This window comes from Numenius arquata, chromosome 1 (genome assembly GCF_964106895.1).
Source record: "Numenius arquata chromosome 1, bNumArq3.hap1.1, whole genome shotgun sequence".
Classification (NCBI taxonomy): Eukaryota; Metazoa; Chordata; class Aves; order Charadriiformes; family Scolopacidae; genus Numenius; species Numenius arquata.
Genome location: NC_133576.1, coordinates 114,964,698 through 114,980,551, shown reverse-complemented (window position 1 = coordinate 114,980,551; position 15,854 = coordinate 114,964,698). Strand labels below are relative to the sequence as shown.

General features: G+C 38.9%; 1 protein-coding gene across 7 annotated transcripts in view; it reads right to left on the bottom strand.

Moving 5' to 3' along the window:
- Positions 1–15,854, bottom strand: part of DCLK1 (doublecortin like kinase 1) — a 248,884-nt gene that overhangs the window by 134,916 nt on the left and 98,114 nt on the right. The gene's annotated exons all lie outside the window — the stretch shown is intronic.

Here is a 15,854-nt window from a genome sequence, read left to right as displayed (position 1 = left end):
ATTTGGTAGCCAATATGGACTTAAACTGTCTCATCTTCCTTTTGTGGCACTGCACTCCCCCAAGTTATTGACAGATGCCGTTATGTAGTCAGAATCCAAAGTACGTGCTCTCCAGAGATTTTGCTATCTAACAGGATTACATGAGATGAGCTGATGCAGGAGAGCATCACAATAAGAACATTATACTGGTACTTCTTTATGTGGATACTCATACTCAAGGTCCCTAAACTTACTCAACTCCAAAGCAACATCCCAGCACTAAAAATAGTTTAAAAATTCTGAATAGTACATTTTAGCTCTACTTCTTTTGGGGCTTCAAATGTTTTATTGTTTGGCATTTCCTACAAAATGAGAATTTGCATTTCCAGCCAGGTATACCCTATGTTTTGGCTAGAAGTACCTTGTGGCATTGGCTATTCCTTAATCTACTGTAAAGTGTCTAGCAAATCTCAAACAGTAACAAACAATCAATGACTTACGTACAACAGCTCATACAATGCTTGATCCAGCCCTCCCCACAGAGTCAACAAAAAGATGGAAATTTGCTCCAAGCTCTGAATCAGAGCTGTATCTTATTGTTTTGTGGTCCAACAGGTGGCCCATAGCATTTTCTTGGCTGACAAGAGGCTGCTAGAGCATAAAGCAAGGCAAAAGCAGCTGTATGTCCTCTACTGTCTGCCACAGGGTGACACAGAAAGTGGGATCAGGCATTATTATTGCCTTGTCTATTTGTATTTGTACTGAGACAGGATAGAGGGATGCTCTCTTCCTGCAGCAGCTCTGCTCAGTAACATCTGGAAGCAGCAGCTGGCCAGGCAGCTGTATGTTGCAATATAAGTCAGAACGACACCCACATCCAGGAAAAGGCAACACGACAGGTGTTATCTCAAAAAAAATTCTATTATTATTAATATTATTTATCATTATATTTAAATTAATACTTTAAATTACTTATTTTGCTTATAATTACTACTTAAATACTTTAAATATTTTGTATTTTTTATTAATAATACAAAAGATAAAGCTGAATTGCTGGATAGATTATTCAGGCAAGTAAGCAGGAAGGCATACTTATGAGCAATTCAAGGACTGCGGCAATTTCTAAGCAATGCTTTTGGCAAAGAAATGGGAAAGCGAGCCTTCAGGTTCTGAAGTCCAGCTGGATGAAGAAGCAGGATTGTCCATCTGTCACAAATGCATTCCCAAGCATCTTTTTCCCCTGTCAAATACACAGTGCATATTCCTACACCACAATTAAAAGGGAGATAACTTTGCAGCCCCAGAGCCCAGACGATCGTGCTCATAAAAGTTAAACACATACTTCAGCTAAGCATTTCTCCTAAGTAATGAATCACTTGGCCACATCAAATACAGTCTTCTTTTGCATTGAAGGAAATGGAATTCTGCCGGTCACCATTAAACACACTCCTGTTAAACCCACAGCAATTGCACAACAGATCAACATGCTTGTGATGGAGAATTCAAACAGCAGAACAAAGCTTGTAAAGGGACAGAGGGGAAAAAAAAATCCTCACACATTTAAAATTACTTATCGTTAAACAGAGGATGGTTTTCTGGTACAATCAAACATTGAGAGAATGGCTGATTTAACAGCAGAAGATATAACTAATACACCAATGGAAAAAACAGAATTCGGCAGAATTCAACTACAGCTGGATTAATTTTTTTCTCTGCCGTATTCATATATTTTCCTGTTTCAGCTGCAATACAACACTACCATTTAGTGGTCAGAAACACAAAGTGCGGATCTAGTAGCCGTCCTGTATTTTTGTCCGAACAGATGGCAACTATTTCAGGAGTAAATAGTGTACTCATACAATCTAAAGAACCAGGAAATTAATATTACTCTCATTTGTGATCGCTAAGCAAAATAAAATGTCTTTTAAGTTGCATGCTTGAGTAAAGCCTTGTCAGAAGTACTGAAACAGTTTCAAAGACTAGGTAAACAAAACTGGAACATATTACAAGTTATTACCAGGAAAAACATGATACTCTCTCACAACTTTGTGGACTTATTTTGAAAAGCATCTGAATTTCAGAATGTGTATGTACAAGGGAAACAATTTATGCACCTATGCAAGCTGTCCTTTCCTGAAAAAGACAAATGCAGTACCATGTCTTTGTGAGTTTTTTTATTTCATGATTGTTACTGAATTCTACTATTAAATACTCAGGAATAGAAAAATTAAGCACAGGATACGTTGCCCATGATCTAATGAGTGCAGAATCCTTAGGAAGCTTCTTCATCCACTTTATAGCTAATATCCTCCATGTCAAGATGGTGTTTACTTTTACTTATTTGCTATTCAAATCATTGTACTCCTGTAGCTGGACTTGAAAAGCTGCTGGTTTCAGAACAGTCTCTTAAACTATCTTAAGCACTTGTCAGTGTATCCTTCAAGAAGCAGCGACAGTTAAGAGCTTGTTGGCTGAAGAAAGCCTTTGTATGACAAAACCTCTTATGAACAAAAAAACCTACAATTTGAAGGCCACACTTGGGTAGAAAAGCCAAGTGACTTTTCAATCATCAATCATGTTACAAGTGAAAATGCTGGGTTTTTTCACTGGTTGGGATAATATTACTTTTTAGAATACCATGACAGATTTATTCAAAGATTAAAATCCACAGCTTCATTATGCTTGCAATAAACAGTAGAGCACTGGACTAGATTCTCATGTCTGTGTGTAAAATTTCTAAAATAAGCAAGAACTATCAATCATGAATTTTCATTGTTCACATTTCATGTCAAATTTTAGCTAATGATTTAATCCTGTCATTTTAGTTTCTTAGAGCAGTTAAATGAGGGGGCAGAGATCAGCTGGGTGAAATTAATTCATTCGAAAGAAAAATGCAGTCAGGTGCCAATTTCTAGAAATTATAACTACAGGGTTGGAGATAAGAAGGAAATGTCTTTTTAAAGTACAGATAAAAATATTTTTCAGGGTAAGCTTCTAGTGCTAGATGAAATTAAACATTGTACTCAGTCATGCTCACTGTGTTTAATAAATGCATTATATAGACCTATTTCCTCATAAGGCAATTAGTGGGTCTGCTATTTCTGAAGTAGCTTTAATGTATTTCTGCCCAAATCTTGTAAAATTGGATTTTACCCATAAATGTCAAAAATAAGGTGCCTGATCAATTTTTCTCAAAAGCCGCTTTTTCCAAATACTTGCAAATCAGTGAGGCCTTGTGATTGCAATTTCTCCGTGAATTCAATACAATTTTTCAAGCAAAGGCATTCTCATAATTTTACCTGACAGTGTGCAATACTGTTATTTCCATTTTCAATTAAGAGATCTATCAAACACATGCTATAAGGCAAGTATGAGGCCTGGAATTAACTCTTAGAGCAGAAGCACTTGACTAATTTTTCACCACAGTCCACTATGTATTTTTCTAGAGGTTTGCTTATTTTTGCAAAGTTTTGCTCAGCAGGAAGCCATAAGCTGGGTCCTGCTCTGCTTGGCTGGCCAGATGCTGCTCTCTACCTTCCCAGCTGGGAATTGTGGTAGCAAGCTCCAGTCACTTTTTGAGACACTGGGAGATCACACAGGCTTCCCTTGGAGACTGCGGGAGACACTGCTTATCTGAGAATCAGTCTGAAATAAAATTCACTAGTTGTCTGGATCCAGATGGAAATCTTTTATTTGTAATTTTGCTTTAGATATTAAAAATCCCTCTATAACAGAAATTGTATTATATAGATCACTGTCTGATACACAAAAAGGTCAAAGTTATAGTCTACACACCATTATGAAAGCATCCACGTTAGAGACTACCATGTCATCAGGTCCACCTGGTGGCACTCAGAGAGGCAGCTTTTGGAAAGCACGCTAGAAACAAAGATTTCCTTTAGTTTGGACTGCTTTTTGGATTCAAAGCAATCTGCCTTACAGTATATCTTTGCTAAATGTGGGAATATTTCTGGCTTTCTTGTTCTTGAGAAAGAGAAAGCGTGGACTGCAGAAGCAGGTAGAAACATGGAATATGTAAGAGCTATTAATATCTGAACTGAACCTATCACGCCTCACGCCTGCAGCAGAACCAGATTTCAACCTGGGATTCTAGTAGCAGATGGACTGTGCAGTAACATAGAGCTACCCAAACACATTTAGAGATGGGAGACTTATTTTTCTTTCTTTGAAAGCACTTTAATTCCAAAATCCCAGTGCTACAATGCAGGCATCACCTTGATGTCCATGACACAATGTTCTCATGTTAGCTTACTGACTAATGGTGGACTCTGGTGATAATGCTGTAAACTGCATTTCTTTCAGGCATAATCATTAATAAAAAGCGTGTGGGACAGCACTCCATCGTATACTGTCTGGAACGTAACTGAGATGTATGATGCCTTTCGGCTAGATACACATGAAGTTAAGGCTCAGCATGCAACACTGAGAAAGAGCGACATGGTTGACTTCTAAAAAAAAAGGAGGAAAAGGCAAAACAGATGTCAAGGTTTCAACAAGTCATTGCACACTGCATCTGGAACCCGTACAAAACCAACACAAATATGCTGATAATGTAGCATTTCATGTAACGATAAGGGCAATAAAATAGCAGAAAATGCAAAACCTCAAATGGCCGAACACCTTCCTTAAATTCCAGAGGGTCAGTTGGGCTGAACAATAATAGTGATCCTTTCAATAACTAGATCAAATGATTCAACTATTAAAGCTCTTTATGCTCAAGAAAAGTGAAAATTGAGAGATTCTCTTTCTTCTAAATGCAGAATACGGACAATAAATCTAAAGTCCAATCCAAACAGACATTCAGATGCACGCTATCTCATCACCATCACTCTTGAAACTATTTGGCAATAGTTTCCATTATTACAACAGATGTTAACAAGATGGATAGAGAGCATATTAAATAAACATTGATATTAATATATAAGTATCTATCTAGCAAAGGCACTGTTCAAATAGTATACTTCCCCAACAGCATTTCTTGGGAAATTAATCAAAATATGTCTTGCTAGTAAATGTTATAAAGTCAAGGTATTTCCATTAACAGACACTGTGACCTTCAGAAAAAAACCCTAAGCAATGTAAACAGGGTGTACATGTGCAGTCTGTAACTGGGCTCTGGTGGAGTGATTCTCATAACTGGAAAGCTGTTCTCACTGGGCTTTGCTTCTTAGAACAGAGCAGCAAAAGTAGGAAACGTGCAGAGAGAATTCAACTTCCCAAAATTTACAACGTGAAAAAGTTCAAAAGCCTAAGGATGAAGAAAGAGCAGGCACAAGCAATAATCACAAAAGTCTGGAATTTTAAGCCCAGCTCTGTGGAAGAGACACCTCGGTCAGAACAGCGTCTCCACCACGCAGGCGGGCTGGTTACAACCGTTAAGATTTCTGAAGCACGCTGAATGTGGAGATTGCTTTCTCATGTCAATGTTTCTTACTGGAACGCAGACTTTTGCTTTATTCTGCAAGTCTTTCAGTACAGCAAGTTCCAGGACATTAAGAAATCCCGTAAGTAAAAAATGAGCAGAGTTTACATGTCCATTAGTATGACATGAACCATCAGGATTAGGACTGACATCACAGAACAAAAGCAAGCAAAAAAACTCAGGTATCTTGGAAAAAAGGTTTTATAAACAGTGACAGAGTCACAACTGACTACTCAAACATTTGAGAATTAAAAAGAAACCTGCTGAGAGGCAGGAAAACAGAACCATGCAGAGACAGTTAAAATTTCCAATAAAACCAGGCCATCAAAACACAGAATTAATGTAGTAATGGGAGGTGAAGAGGACCTTTCTCAGGCACATCAGAAAGTTCTAGCGTGATGACGTAGAAAACAATTCCTTCAAAATCCCTTCTATTTTGCTAGAAAAACTTTTTTTGATATTTAAACTGCAATTTTAATCTCAGCTGTAAACTGTGAAAGGAGATACTTTTGTTAAGAACAGGTATCAAGGGTTGTTAATTTTAAGATTAAAATTATTAGAATGTACTGGTACCAATACCAATATCGTTAAAATTACTTGTTGCCTAAGAAAATGTAAAACAATTTTTTTTGGCTGTCATACAATCCTTTCACATTCCTCACTGACCTGACAGCTGTGTATTTATAGACTCCACAAGCAAAGAGCATTGCATTCATGCTTAATTAGTAGAAAGTTCATCCTCATCTGTGCACCTTTAGGGTGACTTATTTTGAGCTGTAGCACAGCTTAGAGGAAACATGTGGAGACGTAATAAGTGCCAAAGGAATTTGGAAGTATTTTGATTCTTTTTGACATAATAAGATATATCAAACTGACACCCTGATGCAGATGCACATCTCTGCTGGCAGTGCAGCATCGCTTACATGCAATAGTCATACCCCAAATATTTGCCAGATGTGCTTGCAAATGATACGCAATTTAACACACATTTGAAGAAGACCTGATTCAGAAAACAAATTAAATAAAAAAAAGATGAAGCAATCTGTGTTCAGTCACTGCAGACCCAAATAACTTGTTGAACTGGAGGCCCAGAAGTCCAGTAAACTCTTTGGCACTTTGGCTGTTCCTTATACAACTTTGCAATCTTTTGACTTGTATTCACCTATGTTTTGACTCTACTACCTATTATGAACTCAAATATAATAGCCTGCGGCCAAAAATAGTTTACTTCCAAGAGCCTACATCTTTTAGGGAATGATGTGATAAAGAAACACGAAAGAAGTCAAGCTACAAAACATAGGAGAATTTAGTGCATTTGCCATTCAGGAGGCTTCTAGGCACAGATATGTTCGAGAGAGAAAGATACGATAACAGAAAACAGCACCGTGTTGGGAAGGGAAATTCACACCAAAAGCAATTTCACCTGTGATAAAGCCCTGCCGTGTTTCTGAATTTCCTTTTCACTCACTGATGTTGTTCCGCAGCACAAAGGGCCAGATCCCCAGGAGAGATGATCTCCGCACTGCGCCCAAGTCCAGTGTTTTGCAGTGTTAAATCCAGATGCATGTCTCTACACATCCCATGTATATCAATATCAACAGAGCTAAAGATCCCAGAATACAATTTGTAACTGACGACATAATAAACCAGAAAATGTCTGCCCTATAAGAAAAAAAAACAACAGAGGAAGGTTTGTCCAAACCGGTTACCTCTGCTAAGTTTAGGTACGCGTGCGAAATGTCATAGCCTCAATCTCTCTCCTGTGCTTGCCTATGGCTTTATGTTGTTGTATTTTGGGGTTCTTTTGGTTATTTTTGTTAACCCAGAAACCGAAATAACTGGGTTGCCAGCTCAGAAGCAAAGAGAGGGAAAAAGTAATTATCTTCACCACCTGAGAGCAAAGATGGAGCTGCAGATACACTAACTGTTGAAGCTGGGTCATCTGTGTGGAATTTAAAAAAAAATAATTATCAAGTCAGACAAAAGCAGCAAAAAGGAACTGACTACACAGCTCACAGATGGTGACACACTCTGATGGGGATGGAAGTAATTATGAGCCAGTCTTAGTCCTGGGACTCTTCAAGGAGTCCTTGAATGATATTCACAACCATTAGGCACGTGACAAGGGATAAGCACTCTCACTTATATTCATGGCAAGGCTCCAATTACTCAGACTAGCTTCATTAGTTTGGAGATGTTGTTAATTACTTTCAGCAAGCCTATGTATTGCTTCAGAAAAAATATGAGATGCCTTTCTTTCTTAAGAGATATTGCAGTAACAACTAGATATTGGAATCCAAAGTTTAAGTCTTTATGTTGATTAAAGGAAAACCTGAAAAAGGGGAAGATGAACACAGAAAAATGAGTTTCACAACTATGCTTGCAGAGCATTGCCTAGAGCATAACTGCACTAGGGCACTGTTCAAGGGTACTGTGCATAGTTACTCTTCTCAAAGTGTGTTAGGCAGCAATGCATATAAGATGCATTTGTTTTGTATTAACTGCATAATTACAATTTTCTAGCAAATTTAGAACAGGCAACAGACTCACTCACCCAAAAATACCTCAAACATACAGTCTTATTTGAGCTTTCCACATCATTTAAAATCAAGTTAACTCTTTCAGTCCCCAAAAGATACTTCTTTCCACCTTTTGCATTTTTATTGAGGCAGTTACTTTGCCTTTTGTTCAAAATTATTAGCATTTAGCATAACCTTCTTTGCAGAAGCCAAGAGGCTGTAGGCATGCTTTCCCTTCTTATAATAAAGTTTAACCTGAAAGCATACAAAATTCTTTTTGTCAACTTCAGAGCAGTAACTTGGTATAGAAATAACATCCAAGGACCCAGAATAAGCTCTCAGCTGGAACCAGAGAGTTTAGCACCACCAGTGATGCATCCCTGTACGGCCAGCGTTAGGACTCGGAAAGATGTTTTATAGGTCTTTTTACTTGGCAATATATGATTTGTGCATACTGTAGATATTAATATTCCTTTTAGGTATTAATATTCCTTTAAAACTAAGTAATAATAATTTGTATTTCTTTTCTCCTGCTGTTATACACAGAGAGAATGTATTCACAAAAGTTAACTTTATGAACAGAAAGTTCTTCAATAGAAAGAGACAGATTTTTAAAAAAAAAGTGGTTCAGAGCAGAAGCAAAACCTCAAGTGCTTTGAATTACCTTCAAGAGGAATCTCACTACTGACAGGTGTAGCTTAGAGTATCGTTTAAAACCAGTCCTACTAGTTAACGTTTGTAAATATGTTTATTTGGCATCCATAATTGTCTCAAAATTTCCTAAACCTGCAAATTAGTGCAGGAGAGGAACAAAGTAGAGACATAGCAACAGAAAAGAGCACTAATAGAGATTTATAAGATATACCTAAAGATTCGCCAGACTACATTAGAACTTGTCTCTGCAAACAGAAACTTGATCATGCAAGTAATGTATTAATTTATTTCAAGTGGCTCAAAAGTTGATAGAAAAATATTCGAGGGAAAAAACGACCCATGTTTGGAATGGCACAAGGACTCAACCAACTCGAAGGATCAGAAAACAGAAAGCTCTGTAAGTTACTGTATGATCCAGGGGATCTACTAAAATATTTCCTGTGCAAAGATAACTGCCTGCCTTACTGAGCTCATTACCGGCCACTTCAGAATTAATTCACTCTTGGAAAAGAACTGTCATCCTAACAACATTGCCTTTGCTCCTAAACAGCCATGAATATTCAGAGAAATGAACACTGCTAAATAGTTCCATGTCCATCTCAAGTGGCTCCAGAGGCCTTCATTCTATTTTAATTACCCAGTGCAAGCTTCAAACGCCCTGCACACTCGAGCTCAGCAACATGTGACAAACTTGCTTGCTTTATCGTTATTTGACTTAAGTCTATTTAGCGTTAAAGTTTAGCGTTATTAAGTTTGAATATTTATTTGAAAGCACTGTTCATAGGATGCTCGGAAAAAGCAGAGGGCGCAGACGTACGGTGGAAGCAAGAAGGCTGGAGAGGGAGGAAGAGGAGCCACGGCCGCTGCCACCTCCCGCTCGCACACACGGGGGAGCTGCGGCTCCGCCGAGCCCCGCCGGCGACACGGCCCGCTCCCCTCCCACCCTCGGCAGCGGGGGCCGGGCAGCCCCCGGGTTCGGCGTATTTTCTCCTTTTAGACTCTCGAGCAAAGAAATTTGCAACTTCGTACTCGGCATCTCTATATCCAGACAGGCTTAAGGGGGAAAATAGTACATACATGGAGAAATAAAGGTGGTGGGGGGAAAGGCTCATAAGTGAACTCTCCTACATCCTTAAGGGAGCTTTCATTGCAGAATTTCAAGACCAGTGACTTTTGCTTTTTTTAAAGGTGAGATATCTATTGTTTCTACCCAGGAGGAAGCTTTTCTCCCTTTCTGACATTTCAGATGCATTAACTTGGCTAAAGCTATGCTTGCCTATGAGCAATCACCCAAGATAGTGCTCGTAGCGTGACATTTGGTTTTCACACTTTCTCCCATTTTTTTCTGAACATCAGGAAACAGATTTTAATGTGAGGGTGACCGAGCACTGGCACAGGTTGTCCAGGGAGGTTGTGGAGTCTCCAGCCTCAGAGATACTGAAAAGCCATCTGGACACAGTCCTGGGCAGCCTGTTCTATGTGACCCTGCCTGAGCAGGGGGGTTGGACCGGATGACCTCCAGAGGTCCCTTTCCAGCCTCAACTATTCTGTGATTTTTTTTTTTCCCTTCCCTTTGCTTTCTCCTGCCATCACACACTCACTCTTTTTTTCCATTAGTATCTGCTGCTTCAATTGCCTTATTCCCACTCTGTTGTCTCCTTGCTTACTCTTCATCTTTTGTTCTTCGCTCTTGAGCAGTGAAAGAATATTCTGCCCTTGGGAAGAAACAGGAGAGGCTACATATTTGACTATTGGAGCTAACGATCAGGTCCTACTGAAGCACCTTCCATCTCTATGGTAACATGGGACAAGAGGCACTACAGAAGAACATCATCACCATGGCTAGGGGATAACAATTCAGGTGTACATACCATCATACATACTTTGCGTAACCAGTAAATTGCACTGTTTGTGTCAATACAAAAATGCTTCGCCAAGTGGCAGGGACCCCTAACATGCTGGAAGTAAATGTAAACATCATTTGGGGAATTGTCACATACATGGTATGCATTCTGCAAAATGAAGTTGAAATTTCTGATCAGGGTTTGTTGGGGTTTTTTTTAACTGATTTTTGAAACTGATTGTAAAGGACAATAAGCAACCCTTTATATATGTTTAGAAGCACAAACCTCTGACAGGGAGCTAAAAGCATGCTCCAAAATAGCTCATTCCCTTAAAAAATGCAAAGAATAAAAAACTCAACCTCAGTGTAAGTCACTTTCATAAACAAAAGCGGAACAGAAATAAATAACAGAACAGATTGTGTGTTCATAATTTACAGGAGACAGTCCTCATCACCACCAATCACTCTCAGTTTTGCCTATGCCCCACTAACACGTTCCTCACCTGGACATCAAATTGCAAAGCTACCTGTATCGATTAATCTCACTCCCAGAAGTCGAACTATCCCCGACCCTGCTCCTGAGGAAGAGTGAAAACTACTTCATCCAGCTGTGGAAACTTCAGTCTTAAGCTCTGCAGGGGAATAAAAGTCTGTTTTCCCACCTACCCAAGCAAGGGCATGTGGCATTCCTGGGAGAGAGTAGCACCAGGTTGGGAGAGCTCCTCACTGCTTCAAAAAGCTGAAATACGTGAAAGTTGGAAAAAAAGCCTTTGACATTCTTTCTGTTGCCTCTCAAACCCTGAGATTACCTACCAGCATGTGGTTAAAGTTGTCTTAAGAGTACTAAAAAAAAAAATAAAATAAAATAAAATTTTAGTCTACTACATTACATCTGTAAAACTAAAACACTCAGGATTGCTATGGGATGACATATTAAATAGTGTTTCAGGATTGAGGCTTGTACTATTGTAACTATTTAAATGAGAAAATAATAAACTGTATAAGAGAAGAAATAGAGAGCCTAGTCCTGAGGAATGATACCTACTGCACCATTCTTCAAGTCCTATTTTCCACTAACAAAAGATTTAACCCAAACTCAATTAGGGAAAACTTAAATAAGTTTGCTCTATCATAAATTCATGTCACTAACAGAAAATTCTTTCTGTTGCTAAACAGCACTGTTTGTGGCATATTCTATGCAGGAGGCCGTGCAGCCACGCTTTGGAAGCAAAGGGGACATGCAGCTCTGTAGCCCTGAAACTACTACATGCCCTCAGACACATGGACCACAACAGGTGAGAATGAGATCTCCTCTATGCTTTTTGTTCCTCATTCTATTGACGTTTTTCAACTTTCCAAACCGCACCAAAATCCATTTCCTTCGAGGTTAAACATTTCTGTATACTTAAAAAAAAAAATACCCAATTTCAAAAATAATGTTGCATTCCTCTGTAATCCTATCATTTGTTTGCTAAATCTGCTTCTCAGCAAAAGCCCTGCATTCCAACAATTGCTTACTTTCTTGTTACAGTCTTAGCTGCAGTCTTGATAAATAGATGTTTCCATGGAGATGACAAATGAATATCATCCATGTTGCAATGAGCTTCTGATTTCATCTTGAACCATTAGCTTTCAAACCACAGCTTATTCATTATTCATTTGCAGTAAGGAAATGGCTGAAACCCAGAGCATTGCAGCAGATGAAAATCTGTGCATGCACTCTAGAAGAAAGTGCATTTGCCACTATATAAAATGAACAAAACTCCCTGGGATTAAAATAACGATCCTAGAAGCTGTCCTAAAGGCCTACAAAATTTTTCCCCTCAATTAACAGCATGCCTACATAAAGTATGGGAATTAAGACGCATTTTAAATATTCAGGCAGGCAGAGGACTTTCAGGAGGGAAAAACAGTAAGTGACATTCAACTTTTTTTACACTGGGATAATGACACTAAATGCTTTTCAGAAACTCAGGAACAGGCACAAACATAAATCACCCAAAATTTGACTTAACAGCTTAATATTAACATGTAAATTTTTGTTCTTTTTTACTGTTGTTGAGTATGAAACCAGTATATGATTCCCATTAAGAAAATGCCTTTCTTTTATCATTGGCTGACAGGTGACTGAGGTCTTTGGCAGCTCTGAGGGAGTCTAACAAAGAGAAGGAGAAAATATTTTCGGTCTTTCCATAACTAAAAACCTAAGCAGTTACTGCAGTTGTTTTTTAAAAAGGACTTTAAAGCTCATGAGAGCTTTCCACTCTGCAGGAAAAAATGTCTACTTTTATCTGCAAAGAGACTTAGAGAAATATTTATTCTTCTATACTTTAATAAATTAAAGGCAGTACAATTTTAAGACTACCAGTTACATTAAAATACAATATCAGAGCAGTCCATCATCTGAAAACATTTTTTGAGGCTTAAGTCCTGTGCCAGGAGAAAAAAAAATCAATGCACTGTTATTGCTACAAGTAGCAACTTTTGAAAGAAGTTTTCTATCTTCTGCCCCTTCACATACAAGGGCTTCAAATTTCTGGTAATTCGAAGAATATAAAATACTCCTTCTTAAATGCTGACCGAAGACAAGCCTCCTTGGAAGGAAAGAGTCTGTGACCAATGCTTGAAAGACACAGCAGACACATGCACTGCAGTGTCACCTAATTTTTACTGCCTGCTCATTATCTGTCATTGCCTGTAACAGCATTCAAATTTAATATAATTAAGGTAGGCAGAAATTTTCTGGCTGATTTTGAGGTTGAAGGTGTTTATATGTACATGGCCTGAAGGACATTTTGTCTGGATGAAAGTTATCGTGCATCTGATCCAGGGAAACAAAACAGGACACATAAAAGTGGGACGTCCTTCACACTTGCCCTGGTTAATAACATCCATGCTCCTGCTGTCTGAGCACGGGAGTTGTCCTGGGAAAAGCATGTCAATTAGAGTAAGTTATAACCAATTACGTGTCTCATCATTTGAATTATTGTCCATTAAGAACTGACCTGAGTTTACAGAACACATTTCATTTATGTAATAGGCTTAATACCAGTGTGACAAGAGGTTGAAGGGTAACAAGAAATAATGAACAGAGATGACTTTGTTACATGGAAAGGGGACAACGAGCAGTAGCTCATTTTTTTCCACTAAAGCCACATGCCGTTTTCATACTCCTACTATCTTACCTACTTTCTCAGATTAGCATGAAGCTGGGATAACCACATGCTCCACTGCACAAAAGCCATCTCCATAAAGTCTCTTCGTATCTCACAGATGAGGCTTTACCCAAGCATAACATAAGGATGAGATGAAGCGAGCAACAAAGGCCAACTCTTATTCATGTCAAGAAATATGCAGACAGTCTAGACAAAGTGCTGAGCTCTTCCTGTGCAGGTTGCCTCACATGGAGTAGCACGTCTATTAAATGACCTTTTCTGCAGAAACACAAACTTGCCAGGGTCTTTTCTTGCTGTTGCAGACAGGGATGGGGGAGAGGGGGAGAAGAGGAAACCACTGCCCAGCCTTTGCAATCTCTGAGGATTTGACCCACCACATTTATTTCAGGAGTTTTTCCACTCTGAACTGAAAATAGAAGTTGCAATTGAATCTGTCCATTACTGCAATTGACAGTAGTTAAGGTCTGGAGCTGCCTAAGGTTTGAAGTGAGACATTTGGGACACAGGCTGTCAGAAAATGGATTTGTCTCTCAGACCTTACTCTTTTCTTATTTGGCAGGAAATGGGAAATGCTCTCTCTTCATCATGTTCTTCATTTGCCTCTGAGCACAGATCCATAACAACAACAGCGTGTTCTCACTCACAAGCACAAATTGTAACTTTCTGAGGAAATAAAAGTAAAAGGCAGACAGACAAAGCCATGGAAACCTTTCACCACAGCACGGTCAGGATTCCAGCATCGAGCTAGATGACTGATGGAGTGAAACGTGCGCTCTTTTCCCTTGAGAAGAAAAACAATAAACCCCAGGATGGAAGAAGGTGTTCCAGATACAATGTCATGGAGTACTTTCTTGTAACTTCCTAAGATAAACACACAAAAGACTTATATTTTTGGTGATGATATTTACTGGAGATAAAATGACCACTGTGAACCCACTGTAGAGCATGTTGGATCCTCTGAAAGACAGTGTGATGTTATTGTTATGTTTGCAAGTCCTTAACTTATAACTTCCCTTTGCTTGCCCTCTCACATGTTTTTATAAACCTGTCACTGTGTGCCTACCAGCTACAGCCTTCACCTTTTCCAACTGGATATGGAGAAGGAACTCCATAGGCAGATGGCATAAGACAGTCTGAATCCACCAATAAGTTGAGGACCCATGGTCCTTCAGCTGAGAAATCACTGCAGCCACCCCGCTTCACCCAATGCAGAAGCAAGCCCTGCTGTCTGACAGCTCCCTCTGGTATTATTTTCAGTCAGACGCTGTCATGCACAATACACTTGACCCTTTGAAATATGCAGCTTCCAATTCCTTTAATGAACATAATCCTATATTTACTACTGTTTCAAACACCTTACAGCATTAAAAATATGCACAGTTAGATAATGTCTATGGGAAAACAAGAAGCCATACATTTATGTAACTGACCATTTCTGAGGTGACAGCAAAGTTCGAAAATCACAGCCCTAAAATTCCAGACTGGAAAACAAGACGCAGGAATGGCTGATTAGCAGCCATAACAGACTGAGTCCTAACAGGGAATAAAGGTTCATATCGCTATAGCATTTAGGCTATATAGATTTAACCCCTAGGCCTAGGAATGCACCCTTGTAGGTTCTATTCCAAGCTCAATTTCAGTCTGACCTTCCAGAAGCCACCATGTGATTTGTTCCAGTTTAATCAATGTGTTACAGTACAGATATATTTTTTCCATACAATTACATTGTCCTGAGTTTGGAGAGCATTCAGTAAAAAGCATAATGCAGAAATGGAAGTTAATTTTTCTTAAGCGCTGGAGAAGAACCTAAATCTTCTGCTTTAAACCTAGAGTAAGGTATGAAAAGTTTATCAATGAAAACTATCTGGCCTTAATATAATTTGACATGGTATTATAGCAAGAATATATGATCTTCAAAAAAAGTTTGCGCTAACGGTATCCCTTTTCTTATTAGGAAATAGCTAAAGTCCACAGAACACTGTTTTTATTGTTAAGTTGTACAATACTGCGATACAGAAAACAGCATTTCAAGCATAGAAATTCTGATTTACTTCAGTTCAAGTCACATTGCACAGGGAGAAATAGGCTTATTCCCCCCACCTCAGCCAAGCACAGTTAACAGAAAGCAGCAAATCTCTATTCAACGTGGCCCAAAAAGGCAGACACAACATCCTAGAGCAGCTGCGTCACACCGTCATGAAGTCATCCTGCCACAGCCTGAAGTCAAACTCAGGGTGCAG